We start from the raw sequence: 25,102 nt of genomic DNA on the forward strand, positions 1-25,102 counted from the left end.
ACATGCCTTGTGTTTAAGCCCATGAGTCACAACGACCAAGCCTGTCTGTGCTCCAGAGCCCGGCAGCCGCAACTCCTGAAGCCCACGCTGCCAAACCTATGCGCCACAGCAAGAGAAGCCACAGCGAGAAGCCCGCACGCCGCCGTGAAGAGCAGCCCCTGCTCGCCGCAGCCAGAGGAAAGCCCGCACACCAGTGAAGGTCCAGCACGGCCAACGTAAGTAAAATTATATACGTAAAAAAGAAAGTGAACAGTACATGTATGTGCTCCAGTCTGCGTGCTGCCCCGACTGCCACACCAGAGCAAACAACATCAGGAGGGTCCTCAACAAAACTGAAGGCCAGAAACAAAACACTGTCACACTTTTAACGAAAATTAAGTTGTGTCAATGCCATCTCCACTTGTAACCTGGGTTTTATGGCAAGAGGCGCCTGGTACAGCTGAAGGCACGCTCACTGTCTGCAAGGGCCCATCTCCCGATCAGGGACTTTACGCAGACGCCACACAACTGGAGGGCGTTTGAGGGGCTTCCGGCTGATCTCACAGTCTGAGCTGCTGCTGTGACAGTGCCCTATTCCAGGGATCAGGGGACAACAACTCTTTGGCTCCCCGGACTGTACTTCCCCAAACATTTTCAAGTATTCTACTGAATTCATTCAATAAATATTTATTAAGCATCTGCTCTGCATAGGAGGGTTTATTTGAGACAAGAGGGATACAATAGTCAATAAAATTATGTTCATGTTGTCATGAAGCTTAACATTCTTGGGAAATGAGAAACAAGCAAATACAGGGACAAGTAGTGGGAAGAACTAGGAAAAAATAAAGTAGGGCAAGAGGGACAGAGAGCAACAAGCTAGCAGAGAGAGTGGCTGTTTAATCTAAGATGGACAGAAGAAGGCTCCTAGATCAAGTGCTGTTTGATCAGATGTGAAGGAGTGAGCCACAAAGCAGAGATGGCCTTACCTTCTGGGATAGGTACCCAGAGCGCCAGGGAATCCCTTCTCTCCTAACAAGGACTGCCAGCTACGCAGTGTGAAGGAAGGGGCAGGGGCCTGCTCTTCCAGCCCGGCCGGGTGAGAGGAGAGGCCTTTGAGAGAGCATGCAGCTAGCACGCCCTCCATGCAGTTTCTGGATAGTTTCCATCACAGATGAGAGTTATATGTTGAATTTTAAGTTGACCACAAATATTTAACTTCCCTGGGCCACAAATGCAGTATCTTCTCTGTGGTTTAGCTGGCACCAAGTACATATTTACGAATCTCTATATGTCTGCCTGTTATTTAAATTTCTTACAGAAGTGCCAAGGTCTTTAGTTGTGATTTATCCCCTCGCATTCCATATGAGTGGGGCTGAACCCTGATCAGGCCTAATTCTTGGAGAAAGGAGGTATCTTTACCACTGAAGCTCAGGGTCCTCTGAGTTATATTTTCCTATTACTGCTTTCCGCCTCAAAAAATATTACTGGGGGCTGTTCCTGTTCCGGGTTCTCATATTTGAATTACAAGGTAGAAAATATAAAATTTCTCTGTTTTTTTTCCCACAAGAGAATGAAGAATAAAAATAAAACACAGAAAATCTATGAACCTTAGCTACATTAGAAAGCAAAACAAACCAAAAAAGCTAGGTGTAAAGTGCCCTAAGCTTCTAAATATGTATTCTTATCTACTTAGCAATTCCTGAGTATCATAAGGAGCACTAGGCTTACAAAGACTATAGGAAACAGTCCCTGCTCCCTAGCTGGGTCTTCAACAAGTTGGCTTGGGAAAGGGCTCTGGCTTGACAAGAGCACAACATTCTGGGTCATTCCCCCACCCAGGGTCAGTTTCTCCTGACAAGCTGGCAAGAAACATGAGGTGGCATTTTTATTAAATAAAGGCATGTGAGCAGAGCGTCGAAAACCCGTGAATTTCAAAACAAGCCCTCCGACTTCATTCTGGGTGTCTGCCAATGCCTTCATCTTCTGCAGCCGCCGACTGGGCCTTTGGGCTATGGTTCTACTCACCTCGCCGGCTGTGGGCAGTGAGGGGAGATACCAAGCTGCAGAGCTGAGACCAAACACAGGGAGACCAACACTTACTTTCAGAAAATCAGTGAACTTTCAAAGTATTCAACTTGGAAGGCTAGACGCTCATTTAAAGGGCGACTTCCCTGGCGGTCCAGTGGTTAGGACTCTGCTTCCGCTGCAGGGGGCACAGGTTCGGTCCCTGGTTAGGAAGCTTAAGATTCCACACACCATACGACAGACCACACACCCTGCCCTGGCCCCGCAAAGAAACACATTAAAAAAAAAAAAAAAATCTAACACTGACTTGTAATTAGAATGGCTTTAAGTACATGCATCTAGTTATTCTGTCCACCCTTCTAGTTTCCCACTGAAATAACTGAAGGAAAAAGAAAAAAGAAAGTATATATCAGTACTAGGCAACCACATACCAGAAACTATGAGGAATTTTCTGTAAGACAAACTGCAGATGGGACTGGAATGAGGAAAAGAACAACTGATGTTCAACCCTTTGCCTGCTTGATAAGTACAGAGATGAGACTTCAGCAGCCATACCCCACTGATGTCCTTTTCTTGGAGACATTAGGCTAAGAGACAAAGTAGGTTCTGGTCCACTCAGGAGGGCACAGCTGGATTCACCAGGGTATCATAAGAAACTTAGTGGCTGCTGGATCACAACTGTTGTGGCTGGCCACGTGAGGCAGGAGGAAGACAAAGCTGAGTCTGGCTTCTTAAAGAGGCAAGAACCCCAGAATGAGAACACGAGATTGGTCTATTATAGCAAAGAGAAGGGTCAGCTCCTTGCCATGACTAGCTCTAGCTTTAGGTTCCACTCTAGAAGTGTTTAACGCCAGCAGGGTAAATCAAATGTTCCTCTTTTCTTTTTATGAGGATGGGAAAGTCTTAACAGACCCCCAGCTGAAATTTCAATATGAACAAGTACAGACTGCCTAAAAAAGGATGGGGAAAAAAAAAATCACCTAACATATGAAAAGGTACTAAATTGAATAGAAGGATACCAATGTAAGGAATAAGTGAGTATCTCTCTAGAACAGTCATTGCAAAAACTCTGGAAACTTTCATTTAATCTTCAACAGTAATGACACAAGGACAGATAAACAGATCACTGTAACAGAATAGAAAGTCCAGAGATAGACCCCAATATAAAGTCATGTGTGTTATGTAATAAGTCAGTGGTGCTCAATCAAGGGAAAATGCTCCTGTATGGAAAAAATTAACCTTCTCTCTACCTCATGCCATAAACAAAAATTAATTTGAGATGGATTACAGACCTAAGTGTGAATGATAAATAATGTAACTTCTACAAGAAAAGAACAAATATCTTCATGATCTTGTAGGCAGATAGCTCTTACATAGGACACAAAAAGTATTAACCATTAAAGAAAAAAATTGGTAAATTTGACTTCATAAAAATTAAGAACTTGTGTTTATCAAAAGACACCATTAAAAGTGAAAATATGAGCCAAGGCTGAGAGAAGGTATTTTTAATACATACACGTATACCCAACATAGGACTTACATTCAGAGTATTTTAAAAATTATTCTATAAATTGGTAAGAAAAGACAAGCCACTCACTGAAAGGAAAAATGGGCAAAAGTTAGGAACAGGCACTCCATAGAAGAGGACATCCAAGTGACCAAAAGAAGAAGAAAAGGTTCTCAACATCATTATTCACCAGGGAAATGTGAATCACAGTCACAATGAGATATTTCTGTACACCCACCAGAAAGGCTAAAATGAAAACCAAAATCAAAATTAAAACCAAGAGCTGGCAAGTACATGGAACAACTTAAGTTCTCTTATACTGCAGATGGTCATGTATACTAGTACAAGTTCCTTGGAAATCTGCTTGGCAGTGTCTACTGAAGTTAAACACACATCTACCTTACAACCTAACAAGCCCAATCCCAGGTACACATCAAAGAGAAAAAGAGTATATGTCCACGGTTGCTTTATTCATAATAACCAAGAATGGTAAAAGAGATGTCAATCAACAGGAGAAGTGGTACACTGTAGTGTATTTATACAACAAAATGCAACACAGCAATAATGCAGCATGAACTACTCTTACGTGTAATAGCCTGAATGAATCTCTCATAGATTGTGTTGAACAAAAGAAACAAAGGGTATGTACTGAATACAATATAATTCTGTTTACACACACGTCAAAAACAAGCAAAACTAAGAAAGAGTGAACAAGGTCAGGATAATTGTTACCTGTGTTAAGGGAGAGGAGAGAGGAGGCATAACAAAGCCTGCTGGGATTCTAGAAATATTCTGTATCTTGATTGGGGTCACAGTTAGCATGGGTATAACCATATGTAAAAAGGTACTGAACTCAAAAGTAGTGCATATTACTTAATGAAGGTTAAACTTCAATAAACAAGTAAAAAACAACAACACACACACACAAAAACAGAGTAAACTGCATTTCAATCTAGATAAGGCAGTCATATGAGAAAATAAATGATTAGGAAAAACTATAGGTAAGGCTATAAGCAGCAGTTAAATACAACAAAAGAAAAGCAAATTAGTGATATGGGTGACTTGGTTGAGCCTCTTCTGTAACACAGAAGAAAATATAGAGATGAAAATAATGGGCAGGGGAGAGTAAATCTTTAAAAAGCTATTTCAGAAAGATCAAGACTGATAGGAAAAGAGCAATAACTTAAAAAATGAGAAAGGAAAGAGGGGAAAAAAGGAAAAGCAAACTTTCCCGAGTAACAGAGAGATTTGGAGCCTGAATATTCAAAAGTGAAAGAAAGTGAAGTCACTCAGTCGTGTCTGACTCTTTGTGACCTCATGGACTATAGCCCACCAGGCTCCTCCGTCCATGGGATTTTCCAGGCAAGAATACTGGAGTGGGTTGCCATTTCCTTCTCCATATTCAAAGTTCATGTTAAAAAATTTAATTTGAAACCAACACCTTCATTAGAGATGGCAAAAAAAAAAGGGGGGGCTTTGTGGTTTTTTTTCCTAATGAATACAAATTTGTATTTGGTGGGAAAGAGTGCTGTAATCAATTAGTAATGCCTGTCTTTGGCACAGAATGATAACACACCTATCAGACATCTGCCACCTGTGACCAAGACATACCGTGGTTCAGTCTTTAACTTCCAAGGACAATGAGAAAAAACAATGCTGCTAGTGCTGCTGCTGCTAATTCGCTTCAGTTGTGTCCGACCCTGTGCAACCCCACAGACAGCAGCCCACCAGGGTTCCCTGTCTCTGGGATTCTCCAGGCAAGAACACTGGAGCAGGCTGTCATTTCCTTCTCCAAAAACAATCCCAGCAGCATTAAAAAACAAAACTAAACAAAAGAACCCCACACAAATCTGACTGGCCTCATACTTTTGTGCCCCACACTGCCCTATTCATGCAGAAGGGCAAAAGAAAGACGTTCTCAGATAAACTAAAATCTGATACCTATGATACCTATACAAACTAGGAAACGGAGGAGTGGTGAGAGGAGGAAGCAGGAAGTCTTGCACTTACGCATGGGAGTGTGCGGCAGAAACTGCCAGTTGTTTCCCATTATCTGTTCTCCTTCTCTTCCTCTGTAATAGAGCCCTTGATTTTTAGCTGTGTATACAGTCCATGGTGTTGCAAAGAGCTGGATATAATTGAGTGACTAACACTTTTTTTCATAGTCTACCTATTAATAGAATAAAAATATTTCCCAGTCTACACTGCAACTACGTTTGGCCAAGTGACTCAGTTCTGGCCAGTAGAATGTAGACTGTAATGTGTATGAACTCCCAGGGAAGGCCTTTATTAAAACTTTTTTAAAAATTGCATTCCTTCTCTAACTGTTTCTACTTCGCACAGGCTTGCAGGCAGATGAAGTGGCTGGCATTCCAATAGCTATCTTAGACTTTAAGAGGTTGTTGGAAATGAAAACCAAGTAAAAGGCCCAGCAAAAAAACAGAAACTTGGTCCATGACACCATGGAAGTGTCAAATCCAAAAACCTCTGGGCTTCCTCCACTTGAGAGGGAAATCTATCTTATTTAAGTTACTGTTATTGGGGGGTCTTCTGCATCTTGCAGCTGATCATGATCCTAACTAAACTGATAGCTAGTTATATCCTATGTAATTTTTCCACTTGATAAGTAGAGAAAAAGAACCTAATGCATTTTATTTTAAAAATCAGAGATAAACAACTGGAATTAAAATGCTATGAGTACAGAAGTATTGGTTGTACAACACTGAATGTTCTAAATGCCACTGAATTGCTCACTTTAAATAGTTAATTTTCATGTTATACAAATTTTATCTCAATAAATTCTAAAAAAAAAATCCCAAAGTAGAAATTAATAACAGTTTAAGAAATCCAACTTTAAAAACAAAACTTCCAAGTAACTTTAGAATCAAAGAGAAAGAAATAAAAATGATAATCAAAGATTACTTAAAAAATGACCATTAGAAGAGTACATATCTAAATGGACTGGAGTAGAGCCAAAGTATTAGTAACCACACGTTCAAAGTCATAAAGCTTTTAAGCAAACGAGTGAGAAACAAGCAAACACAGAAGATTCAACACAAGCAGAAGAAAAAAACAAGTTTAAGAACAATTAAAGAAAAAAAAGATAAAAGTTAATAAATTAGAGGACAATAAATGTAAGAGATAGTTTTTGAAAATGAAGAAATGTAAACAGCTAACATTTTAAGAAAAAAAATCAGAGAACACAGGAAAAAAAAAAGTGAAGATTTTGGAGAAACGAATGATATTTCTGGATAAGGTCAGTCAAGAAAATTGACACAAGAAGTGATGAAAATATCCTCACTGTGGTGATGTTTACACTACCGCATATTTTTGTCAAAACTCATACTTTGAATCAAGCACTTAAAACTGTCAAATTATTTATTATATGTACTTGTTATAGCTTAATAATCTTACCTAAAAAAATTTTTTTTCTGCCTAAAAAATTGACTCAAGAGCTAAAAAAGCCTTAAAAAAAAACATGTACTAAGGGAAGAAATAGAAAAAAGGAGGTGTCAGAGGCTTTCTGAATTTTCAAAACTACTAGAGGCTGAGGCGCCTTTATAGGTAAGCTCCTTCAGTTTATTCACCTATTCAGTCAATAAGTATTTATTCATGGTATGGAACAGGAGCCATTCTCCAGGCACTGCTCTAAGCACTGGGGAGTATACAGTAAATAAAATCAAAGTTTTTACATTCTGGTGGAGGATAATAAACAAGCAAAGCAAAAACAAAACAAAATCCAACTTGTCAGGGGGGTGATGGAAAGTGTTAAGAAGAAAAATAAAAGTTCAGTGAAGGGACAGAGAGTGCCTGGGGTAGACTGTCCATTTCTTTACCATTTATTACTGGTAGAGAACTTTCTGATAAGGCTGGCTCTTGAACAGGAATCTGAAGGACTTTAGGAAGTAACTATGCAGTTGGGTAACAGCAGAACAGAAGTGCAAAGGCCCAGAGGCCTGAGTTGTTTGGCATGATTAAAGAATGAGGAGGCCAGTTTGGCCAGTGAAGAGTAAGTGGAGAGCGGTAGGAGATGAGGTCAGAAAGGATGTAAGCCTTGGCAAGGGCTTGATATTTTCTTCTGAGTGAGATAGAAATCCTCTAGAGGGGCTTGGAGCAGTGGTATTAGCTAATCCAACTTACATCTTAAGATCACCCTGGCTGTTGTGTTGAGACTAGGCTGAAGGGGAGAAAAGATCACAACATGCCTACACTAACAGTCCTAAACAAGAGAAAGCAACATTTTGGATTAGGGTGGTATTAGTAGAAATCATTGTTAAATGGCTGGATTCTGTACATATTTCAAAGGCAGAGTAAAAAGACTGCTGAGAGGCTGAAGGTAAAGTATGAGAGACAGTCAAAAATGACTCTGTAAAAAAAAAAAAGACTCTGTAAGTAAGACACTCTATATACTTGCCAGGTCACCGAAAAAGAAAAGCTGCTTCCCATTTCTTTGCACTGGGTCAGTACACCAGAATACTCCAATACCCAAAGAAAAAAAGCAGTAAAGACAGAAAAGAGAGGCCAGGCCCACTATGGAAATGAATATAAATACCTTAAGTAAAAAAACAGCAAATCAAAAAGTGGCAGACCACAAAAATGCAACCTGAATAAGGTTATCCCAATAAGAAAAGGACCAGTCAAATTTAGAAAACATTAATTTAAAACACACCACATATAAAGATGTGGTACATCTATACAATGGAATACTACTCACAGTCATAAAAAAGAACAAAATAATGTCATTTGCAGCAACATGGATGCAACTAGAGATTATCATACAAAGTGAAATAAGTCAGAAAGAGAAAGACAAATACCATATGACATCACTTATATGTGGAACCTAAAATATGACACACAAATGAACCTATCTATGAAACAGAACAGAATCAGGGACATAGACTGGTGGGTGAGGTGAAAGATGGGAGTTTGGGATTAGCAGATGCAAGCTGCTATATAGAATGAATATACAGAATGAATAAACAACAAGGTACTATAGTATAGCACATGGAACTTATATATTCTTGTGATATACCATATCAATATCTTGTGATAAACCACAGTGGAAAAGAATATGAAAAAGGATGTATAACTGAGTCACTTTTCTGAATAGCAGTATTTAACACAATATTGCAATCCAACTACAACCCAGTGAAAATAAATTAAAAAAGGAAGAAAATCACATAAATTAATGAATAAATGATCAGCTAAGAACAGAATTAGTAAGAAAATTTGATGTGATAGCTGAATATAATTCAGTTTTTCTTTTTTTTTTCAGTTTTTCAATAACAATTTTTCAAAAAGTAAAATAATGAGAATAAAATATGAACATTCATTTGAAGTTAGGAAGACTTTTTAAAGCATAAAGACAAATTTCATAAAGGGAAAATGAAAGATTTGGCTATGTAAAATTTAAATCATTTACATTTGAGAAGAATCCCATAAATAATGGAAGGTAAGTGACAAACTCTAGAATATATTTTCAATGTAAATGACTGAAAAGGGTTCAAACCCTTGTCAGAAAGGCCTTTAAAATAAAAAAGAGAAGAGTGAAAAATACTCCAATAAAAAAACAGGCAAAGGATATGAAAAAGGTCTCCTTAAGAAGACAAAAATGCCAATGCTCAAAAGTACCTGAGAATTCCTCTTTTAAACATTTTCAAGATCATTTTATTAATTACAGTGGTAATTCTCAACATTTCAAAGACCCATTTTATTTTTCACTTTAAAAAGGAATAAAAAAAATAAAAAGGGACAACTGAATTTGCTCACTGTATTTACTGCCCATTGGAAAAAATATTTACTTGATTCCAAGTGTTGTTCTGGCTATTTAAAAAAAAAAAAACAAAAAAAAAAACAACTAATACAACGTTGTAAATCAACTACACTCCAATAAAAATTAATTTTAAAAATCAAAATATCTCATTGGTATTTCCTTTATCAATGAGATAAATAAAAATGACTGAAATAAATGAAAACATAGGAAATCTCAGCAGAGAAACAAACTGAGAAAGAATCAAATGGAAAGTCTAGAACTGGGAGAAAAAAAAGGAAGCCAACAAAACAAAACAAACCCAATAATCCAACACCTGAAATAAGAAAGTCACTGGATGTGCTTAATAGGAAATGGAGATGATACAGAAGTCAGTAAATTTGAAATCTCAAATCTCTGTATAGCCACAGAGAAGCAGCCCCATATTCTGAGTATATACAATATTCAAATTTCTGGCCTGACTTCTGAACCATGTATGTGTAGATTAAATGTAAAAAACAAAGAGTAACAACAATAAAACCAGACAAACAAAATGGATGTTTGACCTACGGCAATTTGAGTCCAACCAACCGAAATGCCTAATACACGAAAGCAAAAACCCTCTCTGGAGGAGCAAAACAAAATCCACATGGCATTTACCATTATAGGACAAAATAATCGCAAGTCACTCAATGTATAAAGAAACAAGGCAATGTGACCTACTCTTTTTTTAAAAGTATTTTTTAACTGAAGCACAGCTGATGTATAAGTTACAGGCACAACACAGTGATTCATAACTCTCAAAGATCTTCCACTTATAGTGTAAAATATTGGCTATATTCCCCTTTGTACAATATCACTGTAGCTTATTTTATACTTAATAATTCATACCTCTTTATCTCCTACCTCTATATTGTCCCCTCCCTTCCATCTCCCCACTGGCAACAGTTTGTTTATTCTCTGCATCTGTGAGTCTGCTTCTTTCTTGTTATAGTCACTGGTTTGTTTTTGTTTTGGGCTGTGCCACATGGCAAGTGTGGGATCTTAGTTCCCTGACCAGGGATCAAATCCATGGCCCCGGCAGTGGAAGCACGGAGTCTTAACCACTGGATCACCAGGGAAGTCCTGTTGTATTGTTTAGATTCTACACATAAGTGATATCATACATTATTTTATGTGACCTATTTCTAAGAGAAAAGATAGGAAATGGAGACTACTTTAGAAATGACACAAATGTTAAAATTAACAGCAAGGTTAGCGACAAAGTTACTATAGTGGCATTTAATGAAATAGAGGAAAATGACTGAAATAAATGAAAACATAGGGAAGCTCAGCAGAGAAACAAACTGAAAAATAATCAAATGGAAAGTCTAGAACTGGAAGGAAAAAAAGGACGCCAACAAAACAGAACAAACCCAACAATCCAACGTCTGAAATAAGAAAGTCACTGGATGCACTTAAAAGGAAATGGAGATGACAAAGAAGTGAGTAAATTTGAAGTCAGAATAGAAATCACTCAAGGTAAAGAGGAAAAAAATAAATAAAGCCCTTGATTTGGGAGACAACAGCAAAAGGCCTAACATATGTGTACATAAATCTCAGGAGAGATGGGAGCAGAAAAAAATAACTTCAGTAATAATGCCTGAAAGTCCCCCAAATTTGGTGAAAGACAATTTGCAGATTTAAGAGCAGTGAACCCCAAGCAGGAGAGATACAAAGAAAATCATGCCTAGACATATCACAGTTAAACTACTGAAAACCAGATACAGAGAAAAATCTAGAGAGCAGCCAGAGAAAAAATGCCCCACTATGTGCAGAGAACTCCAATCTGAATAAATGTTAATTGATGTCTTATCAGAAATTATACAGGCCATAAGACAATAGATGACTATATTTAAGGTACTGAAAATTTTCTATACCCAGTGAAGACAACTTTAAAGAAGGAAGTGAAATAAACACATTTTTTCCTGATAAAAGAATACTAAAAGAATTTGTAGCATATGCCTTATGAGAAAAGCCAAAAGCTCTTCAAGCCAGAGGAAAATGATACTGCTTGGATACTTGGCTCTTCACAAAGAAATGGTAAGTATCTGGATAAATACAAACAATAATTTTCTACCTTCTTAAATTTAAAAAGACACATAGATTTGTTTAATGCAAAATCATAACGTTTTACAAACTGAATATCCACATTCCAATGAATGAGGTTGGTTCCTTACCTAACATCATACATAAAAATTAACTCAAAATGAGTCAAAGATTTAAACTTACGAGCCCAAACTACAAAACTCTTAGAGCATAGGAGAAAATCTTTACATTGTTGGGTTTAGGGATGATTTCTGAACATGACATCAAAAGCACATGCCACAAAGAAGAAAACAGACACAAGGTAAAGTTAATGTCACACATGTAGGTACATACATACACACGCACACAAGTATACACACACACATATACACATACATGCATACATGTGTGCTGTATTGCTCGCAGCTTGCGGGATCTTAGCTTCCCAACCAGAGAGTGAACCTGGGTCCTCAGCAGCGAAATCACGGAGTCCCAAACACTGTATCATCAGGGAATTCCCAATCTTACATATATTTTACCACACATATACAAACAGCCTTATCAGCACAAGAATTTAGCATTGTATTTCAAATGTTTGCTAACATTTAAGTTAGTAGAAATAAAATTTGCATGTCTTTGAAGTAAAAAACCAAAAACCAAACACAACCTGTAACACTGTCATGTTGGGTTTATAATGTATACAGTATATTATATACACATGTATGTTAATAGTATACAGTATATACCATGTAACAACTATAATAATAAAGGACAGAGCAATGGGTAACTGGAACTGTATGCTTGCAAGATTTCTACATTTTATGTGAAGTGGTACGATAGCAACTTTTAAGTAGTCTGAAAAGTTTAGGACATATACTATACTCTACAGAGCCACCACTAAAAAACAGCAAATAGAAATACCCAAAACCCCAACAAATAAGTTAGAGTGGAATTCTTAATAAAAATCACGTAATATAAAAGAAGACAGGAAAGTAGGTACAAAAGGAAGATATATATATATATAGAAATAGAAATAAAAGAAGGAACAAAAAACCCAGCAGGGACAAACAGAAAACAACTAACAAAATTGTAAACCTAAAACTCAACCATCGGGTTAATTACATTAAGTGTTAATAAACTAAATACTCCACTAGAAAGGAGGAGATTTTCATTATTGATTAAGTGTAAGACCCAACTACATCCCGTCAATAGAGATTTTTATATATAAAGATACAGACTGGTTAAAAGTAAATGGATAGAAAAAGATATACCACGCAAACAAAAAACATAAGAAGGTTGGAATGGCTATATAAATATCAAGAAAAAAACTGATTTTAAGGCAAAGTATTTCATCAGAGATGAAAGAGGGACATTTCACAGTGATAAAATGGTCAGTTCATCAGGAAGCTATAATAATCATAATAATGTGCCTAGCAAGAGATCTCCAAATATAGAGAACAAAAATTGACAGAATTAAAGGGAAGAACAGAAAACCCACAATCATATTAAGAGATTTTAACATTCCCCTCTCAGAAATGAACACAGCACCAAGACAAAATAAGAGTAAAGACAAGAGATCTCGACACTATCGACCACCTTGACCTAACTGATGTTTATATAACACTATGCCCAACATACAGAATACATTCTTTTCATTGTACGTACGGTTATGGTCTTCCAGGTAAATATGTGAGAGGCTATAAAGCAAGTCTCGGTAAACTTGAAAGGACTGAAATAATGTGAAGTATGCTCTCTGATCACAATGGAACTAAATTAGGAATCAATGACAGTAAGATATCCAGGAAAACCTGAAATACTTGGAAATTAAGTCACATACTTCTAAATAACCCATATGTCACTACATACAGATCCTATAGACATCAAAATAACAAGAAGACATTATTATAAACCACTTTATGGCCACAAGTTCACCAACTTAGATTTAACACCAATATTACACAAACTCTTTCAGAAAATGGAGGGAGAGAATAAACTTCCAAAGTCATTTGATGAGGTCAGTATAACTAATGCCAAAACCTGATAAGATATAACAACATTATTAATATTCCTCATGAACACAGGCACAAAGATCCTTACCCAAACACTGGCAAATCCAATACAGCAAACAGGATTTATTTAAGTAATACAGCTGTTCAAACATTTAAAAACCAACCAGTAACTTTTAAAACTTAACAAGAAAACAAACAACCCAATTAAAAAATGGGCAAAAGCTCACTGAACTAAATATACAGGTGGCAAACATATGAAAAGATGCTCAACATTATAAACCATTTAAAAATGGCAAATTAAAACAATCATGAACTACCACTATACACCTATTGAAATGGCTAAAATCCAAAATACAGACAACACCAAATATCAGTGAGGCTATGAAGCAACAGGAACTTTCATTCATTGCTGGCAGGATGCAAAATGGTATAGCTACATTTAAGGCAGCTGGGCATTTTCTTACAAAGCTACACATAATCTTGCCATGAAACTCAGTGTTAGACGTTCAGTCATGTCTGACTCTTTGCAACCCCATGGACTGTAGCCCACCAGGCTCCTCTGTCCATGGGATTCTCTAAGCGAGAATACTGGAGTGGGTAGCCATTCTCTTCTCCAGGGGATGTTCCCGACCCAGGGATCAAACCGGAGTCTCTTGCATTGCAGGCAGATTTTTTACCATCTGAGCCAGCAGGGAAGCCCTAGTCTTACCAAAAACTACAGTTGCTCAATCATATGGTATCTACCTAAGTGAGCTGAAAACTTACCTCCACACAAAAATGTTTATACTGGCTTTACTAGTAATTGCCAAAACCTGTAAGCAACCAAAATGTTCAGTAGGTGAATGCATAAACAAATGGTGATACGTTCATACCACTTCCATGAATATTATTCAGGGATAAATATTATTTTATGGAATATCAGAAACAAAAAGAAATGAGTTATCAAGCCATAAAAACCACCTTAAATGTATATTGGTAAGTGAAAGAAGCCAATCTGAAAAGGCTACACATGATTCCAAAGGTTGTATGATTCCAACTATATGACACTCTGGAAAAGGCAGAACTACAAAGAAAGAAGTAAGACCAGTGGCTGCCAGGGGCTAGAGACGATAGAGGGAGGGATGAACAGGTGGAGCACAGGGTGTTTTTAGGTAGTGAAACTATTCTGTGCCATGCTGTAATGGTGGATATATGTCATTATACATTTGTCGAAACCCAAGACTGTACAGCTCAGACAGTGAACCCTAAACTATGGACTTTTGTTAATACTAATGTACCAGTTTATCTGCTCATCAGCTGCAACAAAGGAGCTACACTAATACAAAATGTTAATAACAGGAGAAACTGATGTGGGGAGGGGTGGCGGGGGAGAGAGTGTATATGACTTGGGTTTTCAAGTTCTCATAAAATAACAGCCATAAAGGAAAAACATGATAAATTAGAATACATCAAAATTAAAAACTTCTGTTCAGCAAGACACTGTTAAGAAAATAAATAGGCAAGCCATGGACTGAGTGAAAACAATTACAAAACATATATACTTGACAAAGTACTTGTATCCAGAGTACATAAAGAAATTTGTAACCCAACAAGAAAACAAACCAACACAATTGAAGAAAATGGACAAGAGATCTAAAACAGACCCTTGATGAAGAAGACATACAAGTGGCCAGTAAGGATGTGAAAAAAGCATGTAAATTCTGTATTAGTAAGCAGGAAAATGCAAATTAAAAGCCAAAATGATACACTGTCCCTCTCCTCCAAATGAGGATGTGAAGCAACAGGAACTCCTGCATACAGGTGGAATGGAATATGCTGCAATCACCTCTGGAAAAAGGTCTAACCATCTCCAATAAAATGCACACCTCTACTCTGTAACTCAGCAATTCCAATCCTAGGCACTTACTCAAAAGAAAACATATGTCCACAAAAAGGTGGATAAACAGCCATCTGTCCGTCCATCAGAGAACAGATAAACTGTGATATATTCATAAAATGGAAAACCACTCAGAAACAAAAAGGAATGAACTGCTGATAAATATGACAACATAAAGAAATCTCAAAGTTTTCTACTAAATGAAAGAAGCCTTATTAAAAAAACTATATGCCATTCTTATGAAGTTCTGGAAAGAGCATATCTCATCTATCATGGGAAAAAAGAGTCAGGACAAAGAACTACCTCTGGGGGTAAAGGTGGAGCTAAGCGAGCATAATAAAAAGACTTCAAATTTTGATAGGCCTTGGGTTACAGAAGTATGTGCATTTGTCAGAACCTAGCAAAGGTACACTTAATATTTGTCCATATCACTGTATGTAAATTTTATCTCAAAAGAAAAAACCATAAGCAAATACTGAACTCTAATGACACACATTCATGCTGAAGGATTTAGAGAAAATATATTGATGACACAGATCAAAAATAAACATGACAGATGGAGAGATGGATGGATAGACAGATGACAAAGCAATATTATAAAATGAGTGACAGAATCCAGATATTGATACATGAGCTCACTGTAACACTCTTTCAACCTTGCAATATAATAAAACATTGAAAACCAATTCTATCACTAGAAAACAAAAAGACAATGTATATTTGGATGCAGTGGACATGGCTGTTTGCCTATCTTTATCCTTGTTGCCTTCACTAAATGGCTGTCTCAGTAGCTATTAAGGAAAACAGGATAAGTGTCAGAATGTTGGTTTTGCCACCTAGAAGACGTCTTCAGCTGCTTATGTCATAACAGTGGCTCTGATACAAATCTTCAAATTTGAAAGGCTAGAAATGTTGAAAAAGTAGAGGCAGTTTCAATACCCAGAAGGCAGGGCTGGGAACTGAGAGCTATAAATTTGGCTCTGGCAGCCAGTGGGGAGGGGGCCATGGCTGAACGATGTCAGAAGTGGCCGGTCACGGAGAACCTCGCCAGCTCCAGCAGTTCTCTGTCTGGACGTCAGCCCCACACACTGGCTTCAAACCTCAAGAAACTAGAAGATCTCACCAGTGGGATCCGTCAGAGCAGCTGAAACACGTCCCTGTAAACAATAAATGTTTATCTGGGCAGATAACCTGGCAGATAGCCGCATCCTGATCTTAGGCAACTTGAAACCCCACAACGGGAGGCTGAGCACAGAGGGGCCCTTTGCCTCTGCCACACGGGTAGGAAGGCAGGGATGGAAGGTGGTCCTGGCTCCTACTACAAGAGAGGCAGCAGGAAGCCACTCTGCAAGTGCCAGCTTCTTCTCTCCTGGGCCACGGCCAGATGCCTTGAAACACAGCGGGTGGGGACAGAGAAGTCAAGTCAACCAACACTAAACAATGCCACCGCATGAAGCTGGCTGTTACACCACAGCCCCGAAGGTATGAGGAGCTCTGGCGTGTTGGCTGCTGCCACAGGAACCACACTGGCGGAGGGCTTCCCCAGGACTGGGTGGGAGGCTCATCACTGACTCCGGCCACACACACAGGCTCAGTCGCCACCTCGGTCAGTGGCAAACAGCTGCCGAGAGAGGAGGGGCAGACTCTGGGATGCCGCAGCCTGCACAGCCAAGCCTGCCACTTTAGGAGACTCCAGACAAGATTTGTAAGAGCCACGTGGCTTAGACCTCACGGAGGAACCGGGAGAGAGGGCTGCACAGGGAACCAGGTGGCTAGAAGAAAGGAATGGAGGTGTGCTGATGGCACAGAGATGCCGTTCACTGACAACTGTCTCTGCAAACAATTTGACTACCAGTTCTGAAAACCCTACTCCCTAATTGAGGGATTAAGTCTTGGCACTGGTTACTCCTCCATCTACACAGGCGTCTGCCCACACTGCTCTCGGGAGCGGAGAGGACAGGGAAGTGGAACCCACAGTTTGCCTAAAGGGAAAGTTCAGCCCTTGTTCAGCAGATTATGCTTGAGTTCTTTCCCAGGGAAGAGAACGGAGATACTTTAACAAAGGTTCTTTGCTCTGAAAGGGTACCAAGTTAAGTCCAGCAGAACAATGAGGGTGTGGATCCTGGATGAAGCCTAATGGAGGAGTCGAGGAGTGGAGGGGAGAGAGGGGACAGAGAGAGACAGAGAGAGAAAGAGAGAGAGTGTGTGTCTTTTTTTTTCTTCTTTGGATGGTTGGGGGAGGTTGCCAATCCATTCTGTAGGCTTCAATCGCACTTATAGCTGCTTTATAATCATTTCCTGAAAACACAGTAGGAAGAGAGTGGTATTTGCTCACCCCACCCTCCATCTAACACTGCCCCAGCAATCCAACTATGTGCTTTAAACTGAGAAGCGGCCAGAGTTTTGCCTTTGGCAGCACTGAAGGCCAGACATTACCAGCACTCCTGTGAACAGCTCAAGGCTCCACCCAAAGAAGACTGCACACACTGAAATCCAAGAGGAATATCATTCCAGCACAAAAGCCCAGGAGAGAAAGAGGAGAGCTGAGGAAGCTGGGTGGGACAGTTGGGACACTACTGAGTTTTGACACCAGAACACCCAAGTGGTTAGCACAAGAATTTGGGTAGAGTGGTGATAGATCAATTCTATTGTGGGAAAACCAAATGCTACAATAAAGAAGTTATCCGTTTACAAGGAGAGAGACGACAATGAGGGTAGGGTGTAGGCTAGAGGGCAGAAAGGTAGAGAAAGCATAGAGAACTGGGTTGCTCCTGAGCTAGACGAATTCTGAACACACGGGCAATGTTCCAGCCTCTTTTCAGGAGAGGCTGATGGAGAGTGGTTATGGGCAGGCTAGGACAAACGGGGAAGGCAATGGCAACCCACTCCAGTACTCTTGCCTGGAGAATCCCAGGGGAGCCTTGTGGGCTGCCGTCTATGGGGTTGCACAGAGTCGGACACGACTGAAGAGACTTAGCAGCAGCAGCAGGACAAACAGGTCCCATTTCTGCTCCAGAAGCTGACTGGAGGGGTCCTCTCCAAGACAATCGTAATAAAATGTTTATACAAAGACACCTACTCCTGGTTGTCCAAGGCCAAAGGTACCTTATTCCAGAAAAGTGTGTGATAGGCTCTAAGCTCTAAGATCCCCAATGTTATTTACTGAGTTTTCCAGTTTACTCCGAGAGGATCTGCAGATCTCCCTAGGAAGTCTTTAGAGAGATGCTCAGCAGGGGAGCAGGAAGACCACTGTGGACAGTACTAAGGACACAACTCTTTTGCATCCTAACATTACTTCTTTCCTGGCAGGAAAGAGAGAATGGACACGGAAAGGGGGTTCTCTAGTTTGTTTAACTAATTACCTAATTGATTGGTTAATTCTAGTATTATTTGTTTTTTGTTTCTAATGTGCAGGGATCTCTTGGACTCTTGACCCTCAAGAAAAATGGAATTGGAAGTACACTAGTTAATTGGCACCTGAAGGCATTTTCTGCTCTTTGTTGTTGTTCCCATGAGAACAGCATCAGAGAGATGAACAAGGTATAAATGCTTTAAAGTAATCACCATTTTCATTTAGAAAGGAAATTTATTTTAAAACATTTGATCCACTTTGGGTACCATAGTTTCTGTTTATATGGAAATAAGAAAAGGCAAGAAGGAGTTCCATTTCTGCCAGAGGCAGTTTGTCTTTTGCTAATTTTTTTAAAGTTGTACGTTCTTTTTAGTTCTGGAGCAAACTAGACACTTCCAAAAGGAAAACAGAGGAGACAGGATGCTGCATGACTTGTGATTATCTCCTATCTTGGGTGGGGTTGGGGATGGGGGGAGAGCGTACACGATCACCTCGGGGAGAGACTTATGCCCTCATGGAGGCAGGCCTCTCTATCCATGCTTTTCATATGTGCAGGCATCTTGAGCCGTAAGATGATTCAGGTACTACAAGGCCTCTGCAGGTGTCACCATTGTCCAGTGTTTTAGAAAGAAAATCTGGGAAAAGAATCTAAGAAAAGACTAGATGTGTGTATATGTGTAACTGATTCACTCTGTACAGTAGAAACACACACACCATCGTGAACCAACTACACTCCAATAAAAATTAATTTTAAAAAATCTAAAGATGAGTCTCTAGGGCTGTGCTGTCTAATACAATAGTCATTAGCCACATGTGGCTATTTAAATTACTTAAAATACAAATAAAAATTTAGTTCTAATAAATAGAAAGACATCCCATGTTCATGGGTTGGAAGGCTTTATATTGTTAAGATGATAGTACTACCCAAAGTTATATTCAGATTCAATGATAAATCAAAATATTTATCTCCCATGAAACTAGTCTAGAATATGTTCATTTGGGGGATGAGATAGTAAGAATAAGAACACACTGAACTATTTTAGGAAGGAAATGACAGTTCTCCGTCAGAAATTTATTAATGTAGATCCCCATGCTAACAGGTCAAAAAACACAGACCACATGATCATCAACAAATGAAGGAAAATATTTACTATAATTTAACTCATTTATTTACGATGAAAAACAACCTCAGCAAACCAGGAATAGAAGGGAACATACTTAAACTGATGAAAGATATTTATCAGAAATCTATGGCAAATAGCAGATGTAATAATACCTGTTTAGAAGCACTGCTATTTAAGTCAGAAAAAAACTAAGAATTTCTGTTATTCTGTCATCTATTATTAGAACTCATAATACTAGGGTTGGCAGACACAGCAATAGAAAAGAACAGCACTCATATTTATACCATTAATAATCAACTAGAAAATACAACATCCAAAACAGCCATGAAAGCTGTGCAAGGGTTTTATGGAGATTTCCAATACACACGGTGGACAGAAAATTCATATCTAGACCCCCACATCTATATGAACCAATCAAAATAAGGAGAGAAAGTGGCCAGAAATGTGAACATGGGATTCAAAGTAGAGGAAATTAAAATGGCTAATAAACATATGAAGAAATGTTTAACTCCTCTAGTAACAAAGAAAACCTAAAACAAGATACTTAAAACCCAACAACTTGGTAACAATTAAAAAGTTTGGAACTGCCTAGTATTGATGAGAATGTGGAAAAGTTTGAACTCATTTACCTTCATAGGGTGTGTAAACTGGTATGATCACTTAGAAAGCAATACAGCAACAGCTAGCAAGGCTGAAGGTGAGCATACCTTACAACGCAGCAATTCTGTTTCCAATATATTTCTTAGAGAAACTCATACATTAGGAAAAAGAGACTGCAGTGATGTTAGTAGTAGTAAAAAATTGTACATCTATAAGAAAAGAGATCAATGAATTGTGGTATATTCATATTAATTATTAATTATAGTGAAAGAAACATGCACCATAAATAAATCTAAATGCTGCAGTGTTAGGAAAGCACAGCAGATGATGGCCAGAGTGCACCATGTGTCTATCTGTGCACAAGTCTATATGTGCAAAATAATACTGTGCTGTTAATGGATATAGATGCATTAAAAACATATACAGATATAATGAATTCAGGATAGTGATTACCTTTAGGAAAGGAAAAAGAGAAATGGGGTCCAACAGGATATAGAAGGAGTTCCCACTGTTATCTATGGTGTATTATTTCTTTTAAATCTGGGTGGAGTGTACCCAGGTGTTTGTTAACTATTGTATTTTTAATGTAAGGATCATTGCTTTAAGAAAAAACAAAACAAAACAGCTGGGTAGAGATTAGGATCGATTATCCAGACAGCTCTAATTTGCACAGGGTGGAGTACTATTAGTCTCTTATCAAACTCCCCTGTTTATTTCCTTCATGGTATTTAACACAAGCTGAATTTATTTAACTTATTTACCTTTTTTTTTAACTGCCTGTCTCCTTTCAATTAGAACATTAGGTCCATGAAGTAAAAGACTGTGTCTGAATGAGTATTTAGTATTAGGAGAATGGTACATATCAAGCCTGCCAGAGGAAGTAAAGGGGAAATGTCAGACCCTGCAGAGAAGCCCAGGCTATCTACTGACCATACGTTCAAGGGCCAGTCTTTGTGGGGCATACACGGGGAAGACACAGTGATAAATGGGTGGTACCCTCACCAGCCACAGCTAGGACTACACCACTGAAGCTGGGGGAGTGGGAGAGAAGAGAAAATTTTAAAATATATTTGGAGACAAAATTTCTATTAACAAGATAAAGAAACTTTGAACCTCTGGATTCTCTACAGACACCTAATTAATTACCTAGCAAATCTTCTCTTGCAAGTTCCAACAGGAGTTTAGGGAGATGAACTTTCTAAAATCCTAAAGCATATTACAATCTCTTTTCTCAGCCTCAGGTTTGGAAAAAGAACAGAAGACAGGGAAGAGGGAATGGAAAAGCAAGACAACACAACAAACATACTGCTTTTGACACAGTTTATGAATAATCCCAAAGAGGAGAAAGGCATGTCTGTGGTGTGATGAAGGCCACTGACTACTTTTAGGCAATTACAGCACTTCCCCAAGAGGCTGTGTCGAGTAGCAGTGGTTCAGAGGATGGGCTCTGGGGCCTGACTTCTTGGGCTTGAATTCTGACTCTATTTACTACCTGCATAATCTTGGGCAGGTCAATTAATGGTTATGCACTTCAGTGTCCCTAAATATAAAATGGAGGCTAATAATGGTACCTACCACTAAGGGTTGTTGTGAGGATTAAATGTTTGAATACATGTAAAGCTCTTAGAGTAATAACTAAGACATAACAAGTCCTCAATTAACAGTAGCTTTTAGTGTAATTATTCAACTGGGAGAGAGAGAGAGCTTACGTTTTAGTTCTTTGGAAAAACTGTTAGCCCTGGGGGCCTGGATGACTAAACCATCAGCTAATGAAATAGAGACAACAAGAAACAGAGGGAAAGCACTAGACCACAAAATCAAACTGCTGCTGAAGGAGAGATCGCCAGTTATCTCCCAACACCTCGGCTCTTCCTCTTTTTTTTGGCTGCTCCTCATGGCGTGCAGGATCCTAGTTCCCCTACCAGGGATCAAACCTGCACCCGCTGCGGTGGAAGCCTGTAGTCTTAACTCCTGAACCACCAGGGGAGCTGCAGTCTCCTCCTCTTCTTTGGTGAAAGAACTTTGATTTTTGGCTGGGTACATTTCTAGCCAACCAGGAGACTATACTGCCAGCCTTCTTCGCAGCTAGGGTAGCCATGTGACTGAGACTAAGGAGAGGTTTCACGTAAAATCTTGAGGAAGTCTCTTTAAAAGTGTGAGGAGGACCCAGTCTGTCCTCTTCCCCTGTGATGCTGCCTGCTGATGCTCTAAGCAGCCAACCTGGGATGGGGCCACATCCTGGGATGTTGTAGTCGTGAGCTAGAAGAGGTCGTGCACCTGCCCACGTGGTGGAGTGCCCACACTAGCCCTGGACTGCCTATTTCTGGACTGTGACACAAGAGAATAAAACCTTATGTGGTAATGCCTCTGTGTCTGGTGGTTCATATTCACTCAATACACAATGATATATCTGGATTCTGGACTATTATTACTATATGATCGCAAATAAACTAAGCTCTTTACATCTATGTTTTCTCACCCGTAAAATGTGGGCAATACCTCACAGAGTTGTGAGAATCAAGTGAAACAACACATCCAAACAGCGCTATGCAGAATGCTGATATTTTATCAATGAAAATGGGAGAGGCATTCAAAAAGGAAAAGCAGGTGATAATGATTGGGGAAAGGGGTGCGGTGTGCACCAAAATAAAGACTAAGAAAAGGATTAAAAAAAGAATCTAAGAAAAGACATTGTGCTTATGAGAGCAGGAAATTTCTTTCAGAAGATGGTGAAAATGGACCACTTTGGTGAGGTAATACCTTGTATCATGAATCCTGCTAAATACATTACTGGGGCTTCCCCGGGTGGCTTAGTGGTGAAGAATCCACCCAATGCAGGAGACTCAGGTTTGATCTCCAGGTGACGAAGATCCCCTGGAGGAGGAAATGGCAACCCATGCAGTATTCTAGCCTGGGAAAGCCCATGGACAGAGGAGCCTGGCAGGCTACAGTCCATAGCGTTGCAAAGAGTCAGACACAACTGAGTGACTGAACATTAATTACTAAACTATCTTGACAGGAATCTTGTAATTTTCCACTCTTTGGAGTCCACAATCTCTGATCCCGATTCATTTCTAATTAGATGACTTCTGGCCTTCAAATCCTAGTATCTCCCTCTCTACATCCTTCCTGTCATTACCCCCAACCTTAATAATCAAGTTATACCTCTTGATTTTACCACACAGCAGAGCTATCCAACAGAACTTCCAGCGATGATGGAAATTTTCCAAAGCTACTTTTGACCATACGGTAGCCATTAGTTACATGCGGGTTATTAACCACTTGAAAGATGGCTAGTATGACTAAAGAACTGAAGATTCAACTTAAATTTTAACAACTTTAATTAATTAAAATAGATACACATAGCTAGACTCCTGTTATTGGACAGTGCCACCTATGAAGTGAGCTCTAGGAAAGAAAAGCAAATTGAATATCATTTCCTCATTTCTATTTGATCTATCCCATTTCTTCTCAATACCTACGCGAAAATGCTTTCTCTCAGCCTACTTCTGACAGCCAGTAAATTCTTGGGGAGAACCCATTTCCCTATTTGGGATTTGGGTCAATTATCTTTTTTCCAGAAGAATACACAGATTAGTTCAAAATACATACAAACACAGTCCTCAGTGAGACAGACATCCTTAGGGCAAAAGTTTACTGAATACACCAGAATAACTAGATTCAGGGAATCCACCAGAAAAAAAAAACAAAAACAAAAAGCTCCAGAGATGACTAATTCCCCCCAAAGCCCAGACCCTCTTTTTGGTCTAAAGACATCTTAAGTTCAATTATCCTTCTTGATAAGTTCTTATGTATCCAATCTCAGTCTAGTATGTCCTTTTTAATTAAATAAAAGAGGAGGAGAAACACGCAAATTCTGCTCCAAGGAGAAGATCAAACTAAAAGAAATGGCCTAAAGCAAGATTACTGACCACAGAAGGCATGGTACAGCAAATAAAGCTGTCAAAATAAGCAATCTGTCAACTTGAAGAATTAGTATCTTCATGATGGGGATGGGAGGGCGGTTAAAATAATACCACAGGTGATTTAACTCAGAGAAGGACAGAATACGTTTTCCACAATGCTAACCCAATCCCACAAAGGACTGAGGGATCAACAATCTACTGGCCTGCTCCATCTGTGTGGACAGCCCTGGACATTTTTAACTACGATCTATGACTCTCAGCTGAGGAGTGGGCAACTTCTTTTAGGGTTTCTCTATGACCAGGAGGATAGACAGGGCAGAGAAAAAGCTCTAGAAGAAGAGGGTACCAGACAGATGTTTTTCTAGCTCGAAAGACACACGTTAGAACAAACACCCTGACCCTGATGACCCCTCCAGGATGCTGCCCAGGTGCTTGTGTTTTAGATGTGAAAAAAAGTGTAATTTCTTCAAACTCCTTGATGTGAATCCAAGAAAGGATGTGACAGTACTCGCTGCAGATTTCCCTCAGAGGCAAACCAGTGCGACCTTTTTTCAAATGCAAATTGGCTTACTCACTGTAGCTGACAGGCTTCTAGGGGAGGAGTTTAAAAGGAAAGGCAACACTCCCCTCGGACTGATCTGGGAAGTATGGGTGACCTTGATTAAGTGAGAAGAAGGGACAAAGGACGCCTGGAGAATGACCCCAGGGAGCAGAATGCTCCATCAGGACTGGTCTGGGCAGAACTTGACGGAAGGTGGGAATTTCTATTTCTGTGGATTCTTGCTCGAGTTGAACCACCTTGATTTCAGCAGCTCCTTCCCTCTTACTTTGGCTCAGGTATTCATTGATTTCAGCACAGAATCTGAAAGTCCCCTCCCTAGACTTCCA

At 39.2% G+C, this 25,102-nt stretch overlaps 1 protein-coding gene across 3 annotated transcripts in view; it reads right to left on the reverse strand.

Annotated features, from left to right (window-relative positions):
• The window catches only part of SMG6 (SMG6 nonsense mediated mRNA decay factor), a 194,606-nt gene that overhangs the window by 39,131 nt on the left and 130,373 nt on the right, over positions 1 to 25,102 (reverse strand). The window lies entirely within an intron of this gene.

Source organism: Dama dama, chromosome 5, assembly GCF_033118175.1.
Source record: "Dama dama isolate Ldn47 chromosome 5, ASM3311817v1, whole genome shotgun sequence".
In the NCBI taxonomy this organism is placed as follows: domain Eukaryota; kingdom Metazoa; phylum Chordata; class Mammalia; order Artiodactyla; family Cervidae; genus Dama; species Dama dama.